The sequence below is a fragment of the Lissotriton helveticus genome, chromosome 4_1 (assembly GCF_964261635.1).
Source record: "Lissotriton helveticus chromosome 4_1, aLisHel1.1, whole genome shotgun sequence".
Classification (NCBI taxonomy): domain Eukaryota; kingdom Metazoa; phylum Chordata; class Amphibia; order Caudata; family Salamandridae; genus Lissotriton; species Lissotriton helveticus.
In genome coordinates, this window is record NC_136063.1 from 1,634,530,266 (window position 1) to 1,634,547,890 (window position 17,625).

Below are 17,625 nucleotides of genomic sequence, written 5' to 3' on the forward strand. Positions count from 1 at the left end.
AGCAGGTGTCTAGAACGTAAATCCTGAAGAGTGAATTAAAAAAATGGGTTTTGCCATTGTAGGTGCAATGGTATGAGCTTTCCATTCAAAAAGAGGATACCAGGAGTCTGAACAAATCGGCGTTGCTGTGATCCTGGGTGTTAAGAGTCCATGTGCAAAGAGCCCCGGGTACACACCTCCCCCTGGGCAGGGAGTATTTGCACTTCAAATCAGGGCTGGAATGGGAATGCAAATCTGCCCTGGCAATTGAGTCGGACTGGCCGGGGAGGAGGGGTGTATTAGGGGGGTTGGGCGATGCGTTGCTCGAAAAGGAAAACACTGCACCTGATTTTGTTACAGGGGGTTATAAAACCGTACCCCGTAACAAAAATGGCCCCCACCCTGGTGGCCCACCAGGGAAACACCCAGTGCCCTCTACAACCAGTCCGGCCCTGCTTCAATCCATATAACACAGAACACATAAGGGAGGCGAAGACTAGGGCTCTGAGATGTAAACCACTGAATGCCTTGGTGCACTATGCAGGCAGACTTCAGCAGTAGGGTGGGACACTTGTGTGTGTGTGTGTATATATATATATATATATATGTATATCTTATCCTCCAAAGTGAACCTTCGCTCAGGGGCGCGCCACAGCCGGTGCTCGACATAGGGACCGGGTCCAGGTCCGTTTATTAAATTCTCCAAGACAAAAGATGCGGCACACCAAATTGTGTTTGCTTATTTTAATAGCAAGCTCTCCCCACCAACGCGTTTCAGCCAACAAGGCTTTGCTCACGGTTGGTAAGTCCTTCCTCAGTTTCTACTTATATACCCACATCTGCCCTTAAGTGGCATTGTGGGATATGTAGTTTTACTTATTTCCAAAACTTTACACACAACAGAAAGACAATTGCGCTTTTTGATGAGTCTTATAATATTGAATGTCATTCATTTTTTGGAGTATTCAGGGTTAGTACCCGGCATCATACTTCCATTTTATCGGTTTTACTTCAGTAATGGTATAGTACCCATATTGCAGTAAGTCAATTGTAGTTCATATTTCCTTTAAAACCACTTATTCCAAATGGACATAAAGTTCCTGATCATTATTAATGTCTCCCGGCTGTTTAGTCCTGAATTTAATGATGAGTCGTGATTCAGCTTGACGTAGCCTACGGACAGGGTCACCTCCACGGTTGCCTTCTGGTACCATTTTAATTCCATAGAAGCACATAGCTCTCCAATCACCTTTTTGGCATGTCAGGATATGTTTAGCTGTAGCATATGCCATATTAGCATTTTTCACTGCACGTATATGTTCCAGGATACGTTTTTTTAACATGCATGTTGTGCTTCCAATGTATTTTTTACCGCACTTGCATTCTATCATGTAAATGACAAATTTTGATGTACAGGTTATGTTTTCTTCAATTGCCATGATTTTACCATTTGGTTCTTGATCGTATTCCACGAGGGTTAAGAATTTTCACCATGCCCACGCACCCTGAAACCTAAGTAGAGCTTTTGGAGGATTGGGTTGAAAACAATACAGAATGCTCCATGAATATGATGCGCATCCTGATCAAACACGCTAAAATCGATATCAGCGATATAACACAAAAAATTAAAGATTTGGAAGCAAATATCACTCAGGAAAAAAATCAAGAGGAACTTGTGAAATTACAGAAAGAGATGGAAGCAAGAGTGGAAGTATATGAACAAGAAATTCAAGAACGGAAAGAACGGAAGTTCAAGCGTGATGAACAAGACTATCTTCATGGCAGGATACTAACCTTCGCAAGACGTTATGACACTTTGAAAAAGAATTACCCGACACAAATGAGTAACACAGTGTCCAGTGCAAGCGAATCAGACGTCAGTGACAGTGAACTCGCAAGGGAAAGAGTCAAAAGGTTGACTTTTTTTAGAGGAAATCAGACTGATGAATTTAGAAAAATCAATGGGAAGGGGGGGCGGCCGAGGAAGAGCCTCGGGTCGAGGCCGGGGCAATCCGAAACCAACTCCTTCAGAAACACAAGGAAAACCAGAAGGTCAAAACGAAAAAAGACAGTACCCCCTTCGGAACAGAAAGCAGCGAAATCAAATCTAATAGTCAACCTTTCAAAATATGACATATCCAAAGAGGAAGAGATGGTATTAAATAAAGGACTGTCATTTTGCCCGGAAACACATTTCGATTATACTCAGGTACTCATTGATTTGTACAAGTACATTAGAAAATTAAAATTGGCAAAAATCCATGCAAACAAAACTCAACCTGAGATACAAAGGGAGACTACTTTGAATATGGAGAGCAATGCACAAGTAATAATAATAATAATAATCTTTTCGGATTTTCAAAATTAGAAATCCATAAAAGCATGTTAATACATAGTAAGACAATTCATAAAAAAGTGCAAAGTGATTACATGTGACAATAAGTTTCACATCTAAAGATGACGATACATTATTTGAGGCGATTGCTTTTAGAGATTTTTTCTGTGTCTATATATACACTTCAAGAAATTAAGAACATGGTAGCAAGTAGCTTCAGTGTCCAAAAGCTGTAAGCACAGCATGACAGGACGGCATTGTCTGAGACCCCAGGATTTTAATAGAGTCAGTAGCCAAATCTTGCGATGTTCCTGATAGAATTTACAAAGCAAAACAGTATGTAAAGTAGTTTGTGTTGATTTTTCGTCACAGGGACATAAGAGTGGATTCGGGTCCCAAACATTTGCTATTGGAAAGGCTACCAGTCTGTGGAACATGTTTAATCTGAATCTTGTCAATAAGAAGCGATCAAAGATACCAATGTTAAGTTTTAGATAAGGCTGGATTAAAAAAGTTGATTGGACCATTATCGCATGTTGAACAGACGGTTTACCCACTTCGGATTGTACTCTTAGGTTTTCCAAATGGCCCAGGGCTAATGCTTTTAGTTGTTTCTTTGTAAGTTCTCTGATTTTTTCAGGATTTGTATAGTATTGCTCTGCCCCAAGGTCAATGCAGAAGTTCCTGATGTAGGTTAACCATTTGATTTTCAAGGCATGGTCTAATGTCATCGCATCTGCCACAATCGTTTTAGTGAGGTCGTTTTTTTCCGAAGACCAGATCCGGCGCCATAAAAGTAGCGGCTGGATTTTTGCAAGATCCTCAATGTGTGGAACACCTAATTCAGCGTGGCAGGCAAAGGTTGAGGATCGCTTTGGGGCCATCAGAAGAAACCTTAAAAAGTTGTTTTCTGCTATTTGCAAAGAATTGACGTCCGTGTGACCCCATAAACTTGCTCCATACAGGGCTGTTGGTATGCATTTGGCCCTGTATATCGTTAGGAGTTCCACGGGCGGTCGCTTTCCCAGTTTTTGTGAAAACGTCACCAATGCCGATATCGCTCTTTTAAAGCAGTGTTTCCTCGCTTCCACTGCCTTTTTCCAGGACAGTTTGTTGTCTATTGTGATTCCCAGATAGCAGTATTCGGTTGCAGAGTCTATTTTTTGGTTGTTAAGGGTAATATTTTTCAGATGTTTTCTCCCAGCACCTGACGTCATCACAAAAGTCTTTTTCACGTTTACGTGAAGGTCTAGGGTACCCATATACTGAGAATACCTGTCAAGAATCTTTTGGAGTTCACAAGGGGTCCGTGCCAGGAGGACAGCGTCGTCCGCGTAGAGCAGAGCGGGAATCGGGCGTTGTTTTGCCTGTGGAGGTCCCAATGCACAAGTATCAATAGATCAAATACAAGACCTTAAAAACTTGTTTGACATCATGTATGGAATGGAGGATGATGCAATGACTGAATTAGAAGTCTTAGAACAATTGGAAATTGAAACCAACAAAAGAATGGATACCGGATTAAGAAAGAAATCTAGATACTGCCCTGCACTGTCACCAGGCAATAAAATTGATTTATTCTCTGATGTAATGATAGAGGAGTTCGAAAGGTTGCCCAAACAACGAAACATCAATCAAAGGGAGAATCTAACAACAAAAGAAAGAGCTGTAGTCAAAAAATTGATTGAAAACAAACATATAACGATAAAACCCGCCGACAAAGGGGGAAATATCGTAATAATGGATACAAGTAACTATGTCAGAGAAGCCTTAAGACAACTAAACGACGGGATTAACTATTGCAGATTGAAAACAAATTCAATGGAGAAAATGACTAAAGACCTAAAAGAGAAAATACAAGGATGGTATGAGGAACAACTAATCAATGATGACGAATGTAAATTTCTGACAACTGAATTTCCAGTCACCCTATGTATTTATTTTCTCCCGAAAATACATAAGACCATGATCAATCCACCGGGAAGACCCATAGTATCCTCCTGTAATTCTCTATATGAAAATCTATCTAAATATGTGGATACATTCCTAGCTCCTATTGCTCAAAGTATGAGCTCATATCTGAAAGACACTGGGGACTTCTTAAGGATTTTAATGGGAATAACATGGAACCCGAACTTTCTCCTGGTTACCATCGATGTGGTATCATTATACACATCCATCAGACATGACATCGGAATGACAGCGTGTGAATACTTCTTGAAACAACGGAGTATTACATTACTGAATCACACCAAAATGCTTCTTAACATGATCAGTATCTGTCTTACAAACAATGTCTTCTTATTCAATACAGAATTGTTCAAACAGCTGTGTGGAACAGCTATGGGAATTTCATTTTCCCCTAATTATGCCAACATCACCATGGGGTGGTGGGAACGAACCATTGCTTGGGACACTAAATATCAATTGGAGATAGACAAGGTAATTTTATGGGTACGTTACATCGACGACCTATTCCTTATCTGGAATGGAACAGACAGACAATTCCAGGAATATTTTGCTAAACTGAACCAAAATGAAGTGGGTTTACAGTTTACGTGTACTACCAGCAAGAAACAAATTGATTTCTTGGATACTAAAATGTTTATAGAGAACAACAAAATAGAATCTACCTTGTTCAGAAAGAAAACCGCGACGAACAGTGTCTTACATGGGATGAGCTTTCACCCCAGGCAACTAGTGAACAGCATCCCCTATGGGGAGTTTATTCGAATAAAGAGAAACTGTTCAAAAGAAACTGATGCGGAAGACAAAATTCAAGAAAGTAAAAGCAGATTCAAAGTACGAGGATACAATGAATGGGTACTCAATAAATGTAAAAAAAGAGCTGATCAAAAAACGAGAACTGAAATCCTAATGGAAAAACCAAAGGACACGTTAGAGAAAAATCCTCCAAGATTTATAACAACCTACAGTAAAGAAAGTGGAAGCATAGTGAACAAGATGAGAAAGTTGTGGCATTTAATCTCAGGGGATCCTGATATCGGAGAATTAGTAGGTAATAAACCAACTGTAACCTACTGAAAAAATACTTCTCTAAAGGATATGTTAGTTAAAAGCCATTTTCAAACAAAACAGTAGACAGATTGGCTCACGAAGCAACAAAAAGGATTTAAAGCATGCAAATCTTGCAAGGCCTGTAAAATAGGCAAGAATATGACAAATATTCAAGAACCAAATGGTAAAATCATAGCAATTGAAGAAAACATAACCTGTACATCAAAATTTGTCATTTACATGATAGAATGCAAGTGCGGTAAAAAATACATTGGAAGCACAACATGCATGTTAAAAAAACGTATCCTGGAACATATACGTGCAGTGAAAAATGCTAATATGGCATATGCTACAGCTAAACATATCCTGACATGCCAAAAAGGTGATTGGAGAGCGATGTGCTTCTACGGAATTAAAATGGTACCAGAAGGCAACCGTGGAGGTGACCATGTCCGTAGGCTACGTCAAGCTGAATCACGACTCATCATTAAATTCAGGACTAAACAGCCGGGAGGCATTAATAATGATGAGGAACTTTATGTCCATTTGGAATAAGTGGTTTTAAAGGAAATATGAACTACAATTGTCTTACTGCAATATGGGTACTATACCATTACTGAAGTAAAACCGATAAAATGGAAGTATGATGCCGGGTACTAACCCTGAATACTCCAAAAAATTAATGACATTCAATACTATAAGACTCATCAAAAAGTGCAATTGTCTTTCTGTTGTGTGTAAAGTTTTGGAAATAAGTAAAACTACATATCCCACAGTGCCACTTAAGGGCAGATGTGGGTATATAAGTAGAAACTGAGGAAGGACTTACCAACCGTGAGCAAAGCCTTGTTGGCTGAAACACGTTGGTGGGGGAGAGCTTGCTATTAAAATAAGCAAATACCATTTGGTGTGCCGCATCTTTTGTCTTGGAGAATATATATATATATATATATCTGTGCAATAGGTGAATCCCCAGGCATTACATTTAGACGAGCTCCCTCTATGAGGGATGCCTTGGTTAAATCCAGTCCGGAGGTGCAAGACCAATCAAATTGGCTCTCCAATAGAACTGGATTCTTTTAATGTAGCTCTTGCAGGGCATGCAAGTTTGGTGTTAATAAAGCAGAATATTTGAACGCTTTTTCCCCTGACACAAGTAAAATCAAAGGATTTTTTACATGTAAAACGGACTATGCTGTCTACATATTAGAATGTACTTGCCAGCTAAAATATGTAGGCAGCACAACACTCCAGGTATTCAATTGCTTTCTACAACATCTCAGGGCGATTGTCAATTCAGACTCCTACCCAGTGGCACGGCACTACCAATTAGTACATCACAACAATCTGAATGATTTAAAATATTTTGTGATAGATGCAGTGCCCAAATCCATCAGAGGGGGGAAGAAAGAAAGAAAATTAAGACAACTGTAGAGTCATTATATTGTTTAATTAGATACTTAGATGCCTAATGGATTGAACACAGGGGAAGACTTGTATCATTTTTTATGAATCATTTTTCTATGAATTGTTAATGAATTATTGATAATGAATTTTCTGTGGTCTTTAAAACGATTGTTTCTTCTGTTATTGGCTGCTATATACTTGCTGCTATATATTTACTGCTATGCTCTTGTACTTATCGATGCATTTTAGAGTAATTTTGATATTTATGAATAATTTTATGCACGGGTTTTTAATTACGGGCGGATGGTTTTAGACGGTTTTCTTAGCTTTACTTTTACTGGATTTTACCTGGTTTTACTAGTATTTGGTTTTACTGTTTTTTTCTGGTGTCTGTGGAGTGGAGGGGCAGTTGGGAACTTTGCGTGTGGTTTTGAATCGTGTGTTAATAGGTTATTGGTTTATATCAATTAGGGACCAAGTATATCAACTTATTTATGTGGTTCGTTTTTTGATACTAGAGATGACTTTAAAGTAATGTGATATCTATACAATTTGTGATATTCTAGAAATTGAAATCAGGTTATGCACTTTTTTGCACTTTAACTTTATTTTAATATCTGGGGAATTAGTGCGTCCAGTCTCTGCAATCTTAAAGGTTTCTATGCGGTGATGTTGCATACAGATAAAAAAGATAACAATTTTATAGCTAGCCATTCATGAATTTTAATGATGGAGTTGCTTTTATGTTTCATTATTTCAGCACGCACTGTTCTTTTGAAATCTAATTCAATTTATTTTTTTATATTGTTACAAGCACTCCGCACTTTTTTGAAAACAACAAGACTAAATACTTTATGTTTTTATGTTTGAGACTATTACGATCTTTAACGGTTACAAATAATTAGGGCACTTGCCCATTATTGCGTTTGCTGTTGTTTCAACAAATATAACCAGTTCATGATCGCACAAGTTATTTCAACTTTGTAACATTAGAAATGTACGCAACAACAGTGTTTGTATTATACACATTGGATAATTGCACTTGCATACGTTTATAATAGCGCCAAGTCTGTTGTCTACCTCTATTCATGAGGGAGGAGTGTTTGTCTTTATTGATTATAAATGCACTTTATTGGTTGCGGTATGTCATGTGATCAAGACAGGGGTTTCCCTGCCGAAACGCGTCATGGCTGCTTTGGTGGAGAATAAAGCACTTAAAATCGACTTTGCTGCGTGGTGGTTCGTTTCCTGATCTTCGCTGACTGCGTTTTCGACATATCAGGATTGTGTTTCTAATAAAATATATATATCTGTGCGCGCTCATACAGAAGTATCCAGAGGTCATATCCCCATGTGACTAAAGCCAATGGCTTGCAGAAACATCACCTCAACTAAGAAGGCGTCAAGGACAAGACCTTAATTTTATTACTGTGGAAATGGGATTGAAAATCCTCTCCCAATGCAGTGTTGAAAAAAGCTACACTGCAATACTTCTGGTAAAGAAATATATTTGATTTAGTGAAAATCTGCCTCCATCCAAAGACACCAAGAGAAAACATACCGTAGAGGTGTGCAGTAAAGCCTGCCATAGAGAATGAGGATGAAATGGTAGCCATTGAAGTTCTGGTAAACCCGAATACCCCTGGAACGTAGGCGAGCCACCAGAGGAGCCAGCAGATTTGTGAACACCCTAGGAGATTATATTAGTGCAAAGGGGATGGGTAGGGTTGTCTAAAACTCAAGGCAAAACCACAATCCAATTTAACGGGGAGAGACAAAATGGAGAAAACAGGCCGGCACCTACACAGCCTTAAGACTGCACACTACTGCTGTCGTACCCCAATTGAGCTCTATTGCTAAGTCCACACCTGAACCTGAGTTGCAGGACATAGTGAGAACGTTAATGAAACCTTCAGTAAACACGAAAGAAGGACAACATGAGAATTTCAAGAACATACATGCAGATACTTGCAACGCCTATCTGTTGGGACAGCAAAATAATAGGAAGCGTTGGGGCCAGTCCTGATCTCTTATATTACGGGCTCCTGAGTTTTAAAAGTATTTTTTCTTATGGTTGCAAGATTCCTATCTCTCGGATGGTACAGCCTCGCGGCAAGGAAAGAGATGCAAAGTTAAGGTTAATTGTACGTTGACCTCTTCAGAGACGTGAACATGGTAATCTGTCATTTGTTACAAAAATCTAAAATGATGAAAGTTATCTTGACGAAACAAGCTGACAATTTCATGTTAGAGAAAGGTGAAATTGACTAAATGCGTTCTTCACAAAAATATATTTTGATGGAAAAGATAAAGGTAACATAACGAGAAAAAGGAGGGCAGCAGAGGGAAAGGCATAAAGAACCATAATCTTTTACCTCTTGCTTGAGGCTTGTCAGGAATGAAGAGGAGCCAATGCATCCTGCTGCATACACCAGTCCCGTACTGTAGAGGATGTGGCTTCACGGTCAGAGTTGCTGACTTTGGAGCTGAGGGACCAGGTTTGAGTCTCGGCAGCAGCTCGCCATTCTGTGATTCTGGGCGAATTACAATATTATTGTTTTAAAGTAGGCAATTACTGAAATATTTGAGTGTGAGTTGAGAATGAATTCCCTCATCTGATTCTGAACTTTAAATGCCTACACCTGCTAAAAGCAGCACAGCGGTGGACGGAATACCATATGGCGTAACAGCCAGAGCTGCCGCCTTTAGAGCTAAGGAACAGGGTTTGAATCTGCGTCAACTCAACATCTGATTCAGGGTGAATCATTCAATTTGCCACGTCAAATGTAAACAAGTAGCTTAAGTGGCGCTCATGTAAAGCGCTCCAATACTATGAGCCACTGTAAAAAAAAAAAAAGTGTTGGTGGGAGTAGAAAGCGCTGTACAAGCAGCGAGGAGAGCATGGCCCGATCACAGAACAATGACACACTGCACAGAACCTGAGAGAGGCAGAAGATGTTGTTCTTGGAACAGGGTTGGGAGGTGGGAAATTACGTGAACTGTGAGCCTTGAGGAGAGATCGGAAAAAACAAAGTTGTGTCCTAAAGCAAAACATATGGTCAATAATGAGAGGATCCTTGTAGCACGGGCAATCTCTAGGGCAGAACAAAAAAGCTCAAAGAAAGGACAAATTAATGCTATTTACCAAGGAAAAAAAGGAATTTGGAAAGGCAGATAAAAGAACCAATGGTAAGGCTGGGCATGTTTAAAAGCCCATGGACTGAATACCACAGGTCTCTAAGCAAGACCTAAAAAATTGAATCAACAAGGAAGAAATACTACTACAGAGAATAATTTACCATTCATATATCATTTCCCCAAGCACAATCAGAGGGTAAAAATGAAAATTCAGTTTTTCTTAAGAAACTGGCAAACCACTTTATACTGAAATCTAGGTCTCGAGGGGGTGTGGCTAGTGACCAGCCAAGATGGCCGCAGCTTAACGGAGCTCTGTGACCAACGGGGCCTTCCCCGCGATATCCGTGTAATTCTCCTGACAGAAAACGGTGCTGCGATGCAAATCCTGAAGCGGGAGAGCCTCCGCTGCATAACGCACCCACCCGCACCGACGTACCCCCCAAAGAAACTGCACTCTGCATCCGAGAAAACTGCGTCCTGGTGGGGACGCCGGAGCCGCGGCCTGCAGTCCAGATTGGAGCGGGGGCCTAGAGTGCAGTTTAGACCCGTCTGCGTGCGGACCAGCACGGCGCTGGGAATTGCCATCGGTGAATGTTCGGACCGGGAAGGAGGGGGCGCCGCTAACCAGAGCCCGCACCCATACCTCACAGCGGCTGGAGATCCTTCCTGCGGCCGGTGGTGGCAAAACGCGGCGGAGGAGGCGGCAATCGCTGTGGGGGCTCCCGGGTGGCAGAGGCCTGTGGCGGCAGGCTGTGGCCCTGAGAATCATCTGACAACCCAGGAGCCGGGACATAAATAGGACCGGACGGACCGGTGTCGCACATTGCCATAGCGGCAGCGAGACCAGCGCTACCGCGAGAGGCCGCAATATCAACAGGCGCCAAGCACAAGCGGGTGATCCCTATAGTGGGACCCCACACATATACATTACGGGTGGCGGGGGATTCTCCCTGCGGCTGGTGCGTGCGAATACCGGCCCGAAACTGCGGCGGAGGAGGCGGCATTCTGAAGGAGCTCACGGGCTGCGGGGGCCTGTGGTAATAGCCCCGAGAATCATCTAACTGCCCAGGAGAGGGGAACATATGGCAGACCTGCAGGTCGCCAGAACAGCAGTGAGAAAAGTGCTGCCACAGGGGGCCGCAACACCAGAGACGCCGGGCAACAGCGGGTGTCCATATAGTGCCGCTGCGCAGTCCCCAAAATTCACACAGCGACTGGACCAGGGAGTGCTGGAGGGGGGCTTGAGGAACTACGGCCCGGCCTGCCAGGACAGCGGCTGACGCCTGAACGACTGTAGAGATCCCCCAGCAGAGAGTCTGCAACTGCAGCGCAGGCCTTATCCTGAGGGCACCGGCTGCCATCATGGGGCCCTGGTCCTAAGATCGTAACACCGGCGCAGGGGGGACGCAAGGGCCCGCCGCCACACCAATTGCGCACTAACCTCCGCACAACAACCCGTGTTGACTACCTACGCTACGGGTCAATGAGTGGAAGGGGGTCAAGAACGCAGCAGACTCCCAGACTGGACATATATGCATACACTAAGGATACAACAGACCTTTCTAAGGGAGACATGATGCCACCAACAACCCGCCCAGCCGAAAACCCTGATGCTGCCGAAGGGGTCACTCTGCAGGATGTAATGGTGGCCTTGAAGACAATGCAGTCCTCCATGGGCACAATTTCCACCGACATCTCCCTCATGCGGGCGGACCTCACCAAAATGTCGGATCGATTGCTAGATGTCGAGAAAACGACGACGGGGCTATCGGCAGACAGGGCGGAGCTACGGAACAAAGTGCAAAAGTTGGAAGAAGACAATACCCTGCTGAAGGTTAAGCTTGACGAGCAAGAAGGTTGATCCCAGCGCAGTAACGTACGCTTGGTAGGTGTACCGGAGACGACAGGGGGCCCCGCCCTTGACCTCTTTGTTGAGGATCTCATCCAGAGCCAGCTCCGACCGAAAGGGCTCTCCAACTTCTTTTCGGTTGAGCGGGCTCACCGAGTGCCTGGGGGCAGGCCGCGCCCGGGGGCTCCGCCGCATCTGATTTTAGTGCGAATCTTTAACTTTCGTGACCGCGATGCCATCTTGCAGGCCGCACAAATTACCCAGCGGTAAAAATCGACAACTCTGAAGTCACCTTCTACCCCATAGTTCTTCAATCTGTGGGGCGCGCCCCCCCAGTGGGGCGCGACACCATCTCAGGGGGGGCGCGCACTCCACACTAAGATCTTCCCCTTCAGAGTCTTTTACTGCGCGAGGCATGCTAGTTTTCACCCCTTTTAAATCGGAATCTGTTTATTGTCGAGCTCTGGTAACTGAGGGCTGTAGGGGAGGGGGAGGGAGGGGAATAGACTTGTGCTTTTGTCATTTAAAGAGCTCACAGTTAACTTCCCAAGGAGGGGGTTAATATGTAGAGCTGGAATGCTTCAGCTGCAGTGAGAGGCAGGGTCTCCTCTGCTAAAAACGAAACCAAACAAACAGACAGTCCTGTTCCTTTGTGTTCGATTTCATAGCAAAGGAGACTCCTTGCCTCCCACTGAAGCTGCAATGACTGTCTGTTCCTTTCTTTCAGTTTTAGCAAAGGAGACATCCTGCCTCCCTAAGCAGCTGAAGCATTTCAGCTCTACCAGTTTAACCCCGTCCTGGGAGGAAGCTCTTAGCAGAAAGGAGACAAAGTTTCTTTTAAATTTATACAGGCAGGTGCTGCAACACCTACAGGGCTTCAAGTTACCAAAAAAAAAAAAGCCAGCCAGCTATGTTTTTTTTAAACAGCCTGCAAATTGCTTGTCTTGACACCAAATATGTTTATAAATAAATACGTATACATTTGTAATGTGGCTTTTCTGTCTTTGTTCCATATTATTATCAGTAATGGACCATTCAGGCAGCCCTAGAACACAATTAAAAGTGCTACTATTTATAGTTGCTGTTCAAAGTATGCACAGACAAGTGCTGACAATACAGCTTTAGGTAACTGTTTATTTTTGTACCAACTGGGCCATCAAAATAATGAGCTGGCAACCCTAACCACAAAACTGGAAGTTTGTTGCAAGATCAGCACATTTATTTCCTCCACCCTGATCCCTGGTTAATGCCATAATAGCAATAGTTTAACATATCTGAAACCCTACGCTGCCGTCAATAGTTAAAGTGTCTAGGAATGCACCCTGCATTCAGACAACTCACTCCTCATTCTCGCCCTTCACTTTCAAGCTCACCTGCACTCACAGTGATCACCATGCACTCACACTGATCACCATGCACTCACACTGATCACCATGCACTCCCACCATTCACCCTGCACTCACAGCGATCACCATGCACTCACACTGATCACCATGCACTCACACTGATCACCATGCACTCACACTGATCACCATGCACTCACACTGATCACCATGCACTCACACTGATCACCATGCACTCACACTGATCACCATGCACTCACACTGATCACCATGCACTCACACTGATCACCATGCACTCACACTGATCACCATGCACTCACACTGATCACCATGCACTCACACTGATCACCATGCACTCACACTGATCACCATGCACTCACACTGATCACCATGCACTCACACTGATCACCATGCACTCACACTGATCACCATGCACTCCCACAATTCACCATGCACTCCCACCATTCACCCTGCACTCCCACCATTCACCCTGCACTCACAGCGATCACAATGCACTCACAGCCATCACAATGCACTCACAGCTATCACAATGCACTCACACTGATCACCATGCACTCACACCATTCAACCGCTCACCCTGCACACAGTAATCACTCTGCACTCACAATGATCACTCTGCACTCACAATGATCACTCTGCACTCACAATGATCACAATGATCACCATGCACTCACAATGATCACCATGCACTCACTGTGATCATCATGCACTCACACCATTCACCCGCTCACCCTGCACTCACAGTAATCACTCTGCACTCACACTGATCACAATGCACTCACACTGATCACCAGGCACTCACACTGATCACACGCTCACCCTGAACTCACAGTGATCACTCTGCACTCACAATGCATTTGTGCTGTTCACGGTGTACCTCACCCTGCAGTCACACGAGCGCACTACTCACCCTGCACTCATGAAGCACTTCACTCACATGTCCCCCTTACTGCTCAATGTGCATACTCACTCAAATAAGACCATCACTAACAATACATTCATTTGTCCCACTCTGCACTTACATCCGCACCCAAAATCATATGGTCACCTCACTCACCCTGCAGTCACTCCTCTTACCCCACTCCCACACTGTCGCATCGCTCAACGTGCACTCACATGGGCACTCCTGACACCCACACAGCGCAGAGGTTTAATGTGCCTGCTACTAAGAGCGTCTACCGTGCAGATCAAAGAACTGAGTGTGGGTAAACTATGAGTAGCGCTATAAAAAAATGAAATGTTTGCCAGAAAGGTGCTATAGAGAGATGGGGTGCATTGTTGGTGAGTGGTAGTGAGGAAATTCATAGAGCAGGAGGAAATGGGGGAGGGGCGCCAAAAACAGACCGTTGCACTATGTGCGACCAATGCTGGTGCCAGCCCTGGATGGGAGTGTTAGCCCCCCTGAAGTTCGGGTCTAGTTGCGCCCCTGTACACAAGTATGGGCATGTCGTACCCCATCAAGGTTTTCGTCCTAAATTACAACAGGACATATTTACATGCACTGCAATCCAGCTTTTCAGGGGTCCCCTTGATAGAGGCAGCTTTGTTTTTGCCCTGATGGCCTGGAATAATTCCTAAACAGATTCTTGTAAATACTGTTTTTGTTTCATTTCTTTTTAATGTGAGAGAGTCTATTACTATTTGCAGAGAAATGTTTTTGTTTCATGCAAAGAAATGTTTTTGTTTCATGCAATTTTAGATCAAAACGGGTACACACATTTATGTTGGTGGTGTTATTATTAATCTAGGTCATGTGTAAAACAAAGCATCCTAGTAAAAATAATTTGCGCACATTTTATCTTCGAAAATTGTGTTTTGAGCTGTGTAATAAGCCTCTGTCATTTCACCACACCCATTCACAAACCTGCAGTTTACTAAACACACTTATTGTGTTAAACATTATTTGCCGACTATGGCCCGTGATATGCACGTGGCAGTCGATCATGTAGTGTACCAGATTCCAGAAATTTCTGTCAGTTGGTGGGGTGGCCCAACATCTAAAACAATTCAGCTGGGGGGCTGTATGTCCCCCCGACCACTCCCCTATCCAACTTACGTACGCAACACAGCTCCCCGGAAGGCAGAGAATCTACCCAATCTACCCAGGATACCTAAAGAATCATAAGATTGCCAAGGCTCTAGTTAAATCTACTGAACAGTACTTTACGGAGAATATGCAACACCGTGCACTTTATGGGAGGCGTACAAGTCAGTAATTAGGGGTCAAGCTATCTCAGCAATTACCCGACAGAAACAAGAACACAGAAGGAACCTTGATACCCTAGAAGAAGCAGGACAGAAGGCAGAGGTAGCCCACTTCATGCACCCCACGGAAACCACAGCACAAGCCCTGTCACTAGCGTCCCAAGAATTTAGAGCTTATGCAGAGGAAATGGCAAAAACTAGGCACACTGACACTCTACATAGAATATACGAACTGAGAGACAAGACAGGGAAAATGCTAGCATGGCTAGAGAAGAGGGAGAAGGCAGATAGATGGATAGCCCAGAAGACGTTAGAGGACGATACTACCACCACAGATCCCCAACTGATAGTGGAGGAGCTGGCAGCATACTATGAAAAGGTGTACACACCATGCGCCACAGCCACAGTGGATAAAAGCGTACAATTCCTACACGAGATACCAATGCCCACGCTGCCACTAGAAGACATGCATACACTGGAAGCAGACTTTACGGCTGAGGAAGTGGGGAAGGCACTGGCAGCACTTTACACGGGGAAGGCAATGGGACCTAACGGCCTACCAGTAGAGCTATATAAATAGTTTGCAGGGATACTTGTTCCCCATCTACTCAGCATGTATAACGACTGTCTAGTGCAAGGAACCCTACCCAGAGATCAAAGGTTAGCCAAGATTGTGGCGATACACAAACCCGGGAAACCCCCGGATACACCCTCTTGTTATCGCCCGATATCCCTAATCAACGCAGAGGCCAAGATATTGGCTAAAGCACTGGCTCTCCGACTGCAACCACACCTTCAGACGCTAGTCCACCCAGACCAGCCTGGCTTCATGCCTGGGCGAAACACCTCCCTTAACCTAAGGCGTCTTCATGGTGTAATGGCCCGGACGCCGATGATCCAAGAAGATGCGGCCATCCTCTCATTAGAAGCCATGATGGCGTTTGACCTCGTGGAATGGCCGTTCCTACTCGCAGTACTCCGGAAGATGGGATTTGGGCCCAAAATCTGTGGGTGGATCAAACTATTGTACACAGCGCCCCTACCACACGTGGTAGCAAATGGACGTATATCAAGGGAGTTCGCATTGGGGAGAGGGACGAGACAAGGCTGCCCACTGTCCCCGCTCCTCTTCGCTCTAATATTAGAACCGCTAGCTGCATGGAAACGGCAGGATTCGTCGCTTACTGGGATAAAATGGGAGGCAGATTGGGAGGACCGCCTCTCGCTTTATGCGGATGACGTACTAATATATTTTACGTCCCCAATAGAATCCCTGGGGGTCCTGCTGGACATCCTTACAGCATACGGAGCAGTATTGGGATATACTATCAATTGGACGAAATCATTGCTATACGTACTGCATGGCCCTGTTCCCAGGCTACCTTCGGGTTGCGCACTACAAATCGCGACCAGGGGATTTAAATACTTAGAAATATATGTTACCCCGCAAGACACTATATTTATGGAAGAAAACCTAATGAGACCCCTAGCGAGACTTAGAGCAGACGTTAAACACTGGAGATCCCTCCCATTAACGCTTTTGGGAAGAGCAGCACTATTCAAAAGGCTGCCACTCCCCAGGTTCCTCTATGCACTCCAGAATACCCCTTTCCCGGTCCCCCTTTCCTATTTTAAAGCAATTGACGCAGAAATTTTCTCCTTACTATGGGACGGGAAACCAGCCCGGATAGCGCAACATAAATTAGTGCGTAGCTGGTATGATGGGGGAATTGCCTTGCCAAGCGTTAAATTATATTACTGGGCCGCACAACTGACGATCATAAATCAATGGCTACATGTCCCGCAGGACGACCTGGCATTCAGGTTAAACAGAAATATGCTACCCGTAGACCGCTTGATGAAGGCTCTCTACACTAACAAGCGACGACATGCACTCACAGGTCCCACGGCCCACATGATTAAAATCTGGCACACTGTACAAAGAGCGCTGGGTTGGGAGGGAGTGCTAACACTGGCCACCCCACTCTGGGAGACTAGACGCCTGGGCACCCTGGTGAATACTAAAGGATTCCGGCAATGGGACCTCATTGGCATTACGAAAAACGGCGATCTTTGGGTGAGGGGAGAAATCCTTCCATTTGCAACTCTGCAAGAAAAGTATGGAATGGCAGAAACTGAACTATACCGCTATGTCCAAATCAGACATGCCCTCCAGGGTGCTATCCCCCTAGGCACTAAATTAGCTGACTCTTCACCCCTTGAAGACAGACTCCTCACAGACTACGTGGACAAAAAAGCCATATCGCAGATCTACCGTAAGCTAGTGAATAATCAACCAGACCCTATGGTAGTATTGAGAGACAAATGGC

At 44.2% G+C, this 17,625-nt stretch overlaps 1 protein-coding gene across 2 annotated transcripts in view; it reads left to right on the forward strand.

Annotated features, from left to right (window-relative positions):
- Nucleotides 1–17,625, forward strand: part of TRANK1 (tetratricopeptide repeat and ankyrin repeat containing 1) — a 1,265,441-nt gene that overhangs the window by 727,179 nt on the left and 520,637 nt on the right. The gene's annotated exons all lie outside the window — the stretch shown is intronic.